Source organism: Gallus gallus, chromosome 2, assembly GCF_016699485.2.
Source record: "Gallus gallus isolate bGalGal1 chromosome 2, bGalGal1.mat.broiler.GRCg7b, whole genome shotgun sequence".
Classification (NCBI taxonomy): Eukaryota; Metazoa; Chordata; class Aves; order Galliformes; family Phasianidae; genus Gallus; species Gallus gallus.
Window position 1 is genome coordinate 33,393,234 of NC_052533.1, and position 6,000 is coordinate 33,399,233.

Genomic DNA, 6,000 nt, shown 5'->3' on the forward strand with positions numbered 1-6,000 from the left:
CACAGCACGGCTTGTCTGGTCTTGGCCGGACTGAATACAGCTCAGCACGGCTCTGCACAGCACATCGCGTTCCCTGTCCGGCCGTGCCCCCCTGTGGCGCTCCCGGGAAAATCAGCCCGCTGTGGCCGGCATGGGGCTGCGGGGGCACGTGGGGTTCGCTGAGGAAGTCTCAGAGCGCTGGAGTGATGCTCTGATTTGCGTCATGATTTTATATACTTTTATTTCCTCAGGACCTCTCTTCAGTTTGAGGGAGGACACCGACGAGCCTCGTGCATTCCATGGCAGTGGAGGGTGGATAGTGATAAGACAAGGAGGAATGGCTTTAAACTGAGACAGAGGAGGCTTAGGTTAGATATTAGGAGAAAGTTTTTCACTCAGAGGGTGGTGACACACTGGAACAGGTTGCCCAAGGAGGTTGTGGATGCTCCATCCCTGGAGGCATTCAAGGCCAGGCTGGATGTGGCTCTGGGCAGCCTGGTCTGGTGGTTGGTGACCCTGCACATAGCAGGGGGGTTGAAACTAAATGATCTTTGAGGTCCTTTTCAAACCAGACCATTCTATGATTATATGATTCTATGATTCTATGATGATTCATGGGCTAACATCTCAGTCTTCCCTGGGTGCTACCTGGAGAGATGGCAAATGGGAAAGTCGACAAGAAAACGCTTGGCTGGCAGAAGGCTCCCGAACACCCATCACAGCAGGAGGAAACCTGTCACCTCTCCAAAGGTGATAGGGTGGGCCAAGTGTATCCTGCATGGGAATTGTTGATGGGACCTGGGAGAGGTGTCAGGCCTAGGCTGAGCGCTGGGAAGGGGAAGGAAAGCTGTGTGCTTCAGCATTTAATTCTTTGTGCTTTGTTTTTCCCACTGCCCTAATCGGCAGTGAGAAATTTGTGTTAATTGGCAATAAATAATAAAGTAAAAATTCCACAAATTGAGACTGTTTCACCCGTGTCACCCCGAGCACATTATGTTGGCTGACGTGAAGAAGGAGGCCGTACCCCCCATCACCCATGCCCACCATAAATCTACCCCAGTGCCACACGCTCTGCACTCACCGTCCTGAAAACTCCATTATTCACCGCAAAAGTTACTCATGCATTTGCAAGGATATAATTCATCTTTCACTAATCTCCGACGGAGATCTGGTGAGTTATCGTTTGGGTTATCGATGCTTGAGGCATCAGTGGGAAGAGCAGGCAGCAGAAATCCAAATCTTTTTGTCACGTGGGACTTCTGAAAGCAACCAGATGAGTTTTGAATAAAAATATTTGAAGGTTCTCAGACCATTTGCAAAGCAGTGCTCATTGCCTGTAAAACCACTGAGATGAGAGGCTTAGAATGCAAGAGAAATCTCAAATATCTGAAAAAAATTCTGAGGTTGCACTTGTCTTACAGACAAATCGCCTAAGTAAATAGAAGGGACAAATATCGTAATTATTCACCAGTTAATTGGCTTTCTCCATTTTGCTGCGTTCCAGAAATTCACTTTTATTGAAGGGACGCTTTTTAAGCAAACAATGCAGACATCCTTCCTAATACCCTTCTTTAGAGTGAACATCCAAAGCAGACAGAGCCCAAACAGTTAGAGCAGCCCAGATAGTCATGCTGCTGAACGTGGGTTCTGCTGCAAACTACTTCGAAAAAAGTAGTTATTTGATCATATCAAAGCTGAAATTCTCCTTCTTTGTACCAATACTCCAATATGACACAAAAGCTACCTGTGCACAATGCTGATTTTTATGCCTTTGCTTAACTTTTATTGCTGTGGGACTATTTATGGTAGTGGAGATAAGCACATAAGGCATAAGTGTTTGCAGAAACCAGGCTTATCTCAAGGCTGCATTAGCAGGATTCAGGGCGCTCAGCAGACACGAGTCGCTTTCTCTCAGGAACCAGAGGGTGAGAAGCCTCCGAGCTTCAGATCTCCTTTTCCACTCTAGCTTTAAAGTTAAAACTTCAAAAGTCTCCACTAAGAACCTTCAGGGATTAATGTAATTCATTCTTTCCTGTCCAAGTTTTACGTTGTGAGGCTGTTACGCTGCTCACCGCAACTGCAAGCTCTTGGCCAGAGCCAACTGCTTCAGTTTATTTTATCGGGGTGTTTACCTTATTAAAGTAATAACAAAGCAGGATGATTGTATTAATTACTACATCAGACTAGCTGCCACGGCACACCCCCGCCAACCCTCAAATCAATTAGTTGCATCTGGAAGTCAAGTAACCGAAGGGTTTTTTATTGTTATACTTTATCCCTCTTTTAAAAAAAAATCCATTTTGCCATTAACAGTGTCACTTCGAGTGAAAGCCATTGTTCGTCACGGAAAGATTTAGATGGTTTCCTAACGTATGGTAAGAGGTTCAAGGCTTGATTCATGGTTACTCAGAACCTTCTGTAGTGATATATGCCTCACAAAGTGATTTTAAAATACCTCTGTTTTCAACTGACAGCAGTTTAAGCTCCCTTTACCCTGGTGTAATTGGTTACAGGGGTGCCAGCAGCAGTAAGCCTTGGAGGCTGCCATATCTCCGTGAACAAGTGATACTACTGGTGTCAAAAAGATGTAGATCCAGCATTAAGAACATAACCAGAAATAGCAGTCTTGTTTTTATTTTTAGTTCTAGCTTCCGAAAGAAACTATGGTTATGTATTGCATGCAGGGGAGGGACAATACGTCTTCTAACTGATAACTTTTAGTCCATTGGACAATTTCAGAAATGGATGGGCAGCCATCACAAAGGATCCCACGAGTTTCATAACAGGAAGCAGCTGGAGAAATAAGAGGAGGAATGCTTGCCCATCGGTCAGATGGAAAATGAAGATGTGAGCAGAGTCCCCCCATTCCAGCCTGTGGCTCAAACTCACAGTTCCCCAGTCCCAGGAAACCATGAACTAAACATGCGATTAGTTGGCACTAGGGACAGTGGCTCCTGGCGTCCCTATGCAGGTCACAGCAGACAAGCATCCAGGATGTTTCTTGGTGCCTGAGAATCACACACATGCGTAACCAGTGCATTTTAAGGGCAGGAATTCATTTTTACATTAGAAAACGGAGAGCCTCTTTATTAGAAGCTGTATGCAGAGACAGAAGCACGAAAAGCACAGCCTCCCGCAGGGATAAACAGCAGCTCCATGGGTATTCTTGGCAGTACCCTACCTCTGCCAGTGGCAATGGTAGGGTCAGAGGATGGCAGTGGAGCTGGCTGGTGCTTTCCAGCTCCGGCTTTATCTGAACCAGATCATGAGCAGTTCAAAAAAACCAAAAAACCAAACAAAAACAACAAAAGGCCTTAAGGCTTCTCTAAGCTAAACCAGTTGTTTATCAAGAGCTCACAAGGACAGAGGACAGCAATACTAGCCCTGTCATCTCCTGTCTTCAGTATTCTGCCTACTACCAGCTGCAGCAGCCACTTGGGGTAGAGATTTCCCAACAATGGAATAAACTGCATGGTGGGAAGATCCATCACACTGTGGTCCCATTATTCTAACAGTACAAAATGTGTCAGTGCAGCAGAGAATCTGGCTCTTCACATCTCTCACAACTTCTAATAGGTTTCGGCAAGAAAATGTGTTGCTTGTTCCATTTTCGTGAGAGTGCATATTCCCAGAGACCTTCAGTAAGGTTTTTGAGGGAAGATAACATTGCATGTTGGACTCCAGTTGCTTGAGATGGGGAAATGCAGGAGAGACCTCTACCCTGTGCAGTAGGGAAGATGTTCACTGCAAAATTACCAAGGTGAGGAAGAATACTATTTGATGTAAGTAACAACCTCACTGTCGTCATTGCATTCAACTAACAGGAATAGGAAATTCACTGGTATCACTGGGTCAAATTCAGTCAGAGGATGCTTCCATTTGGCTTCCATTTCCCTCATTTGGGCCTCATGCATGCCTGTAAGAGCGGTATTTGGCCCCAGAAGTGAAACTGGCACTTCTGTTATAAGCAGAAGTATTTGGTATGCCTCATGTGGGATTTCATTCCTGGATGGAAAAATCTGGGGAGATCAACAGGGTTCCTTTGTTGCCCAGTGATTTAAGGTGTGTTGGTTTGCATGACTTCATCTTCCACCTTCCAACACACACGAGTCTTTACCGAATCAACCCAAAGGAAAGAGAAACAGCAGAGGATTGGGAGAACGGGTCCATCTCATACAGGTTGTCCATGTATGCTGGTATTTACAATACTGGAGAATTTCCGTGTTTAACAAGAAAAAGAAAGGAGCCCACCCACCATCGCTGCACCCTGGTGCTCACGGTGTTACGCCATGCAAGTAGTATAGGGTATGTTTGTGTTTAAAAGAGTGTTTCAAAGCCAAGTGTGGTAAAGAAAATACCTAGTGTGATAATAAATCACTTAAGATGTTTACCATCTTACAAAATGGGGATTGTTGAGGATTTTCAAGTTTCACTCCATTTTTTTTTTCAAAGGGACAGGAGGAAAGTTTTCAATTTGCCGTGGAGATGTGTAATTTTCACGTTCATGTCGTATCTTTAATTATGTCATTTAGAGCACTTAGCAGAATTTTCTTCCATTGCAATACCTTCTGAAATGAAGAATTAGATTCCTTGCTGGTTTCTAATGCTAGAAGCATTTTTATTTTGAAGACAAATTATGTTCATGGCCAGAGCATTTCACCAGGACTCAGGACATGTAAGGAAGAACTCAAGTGCCTAAGCACAGGCACTTAATGCAACAGATGCAAAATAACTTCTGAAGTTCTGATGTGTGAAGACACATCCTTGAGGTTGAAACATGTGACATAGCATCCTATAGCACATTTGTATCTACTGGAAATGTATGTGAAGGGTAGACAGGGTGTCTAAAATGGTACTGCTTATTATGCCTTGGCACAGGAGTTGCTGCACATTATTTTCATAGATGACTGCATAGGACTGAAATTCTTCTGGTTCTAGATTAAATGAGAAACACAAGAAAATATGTATGCCAGTGTTGCTTATTTTATCCTAGTCTGTCTCTTACCATAAACTAAGTTCTGATACAGACTGGTGTCTCTTCTGTAGTAGTACTACAGTAAGAAATAGTAAGTTTGATAGCAATCTTTAGCTCAGTGATTCATCACAAAACTGTAGATTACGTCCTTTAATACAGGCAGGTAGTCTTATAAAGCCTTAGATACTCTTCACCTGCTCAGATTTTTTCTCTTCCCTAGTACTGCATGGTATATGACATTGATGACTCTGTGATCGATAGGTGTTTATTTAAAGGCTACAAGGGCATAACCGTTTGAAAGCAGAGATTAACAGCAGATTGACCAACGAAAACCAAAATTGAGCTGGTATGTGTTTGGTGACATGAACATACACTCCAAAAAGATAAATATCAACAAAAAAAAAATCATGAAGAAACATGGAAAGAAGCAGGTAACACACTCTACTGGCAGGCCAGGAGTTAATGCAGTAGTGGTTGGGAGCACCAGTTGATATGGAATGGGAGAGGAGACGGCATCTCTATGAAGAAACAGATATCAAGTAGATTGGAGAGTTGTTTTTTTTTTTCATCCTATTGACACTGGACTAAATGTATGTGAGTGAAGCAAAAATGCTGAGTCACAGCCTGAACCAGTAATTCCAGCACCTGCTGGGAAGGCATGGCCAATCCAGGGGAGCCCAGTGCAAGCAGTGCATCTGAGTGACCAGAAGGGGTGGAGCTAGGATCCACCTCTACCCAGACCTCATGTAAGGGTTGGCAGCGGAGGTGAGGGTATCTCATCTGGAGATCCCTACCTACCTGGGGCTTTTCAAAGGTACGTAGCTTTTTTCCCTTTGTTTCTGTGTCCATGGCTGCCGCATTTGGGCTTGTCCTTGTTTGCTGAAGCCAAAGACTTTGCTGCTCTGCTATTATTACTGTACTTTCCATCATGTTACAGTGAGCAAGGGACATTTCCTTCTATTTTGTTGTTGAGACAGATTCATCAGGTGGGAAACTCAGATGGTCAAAGGCATAAAGATATATTTCAGGAACGTTGGCTTTATGTA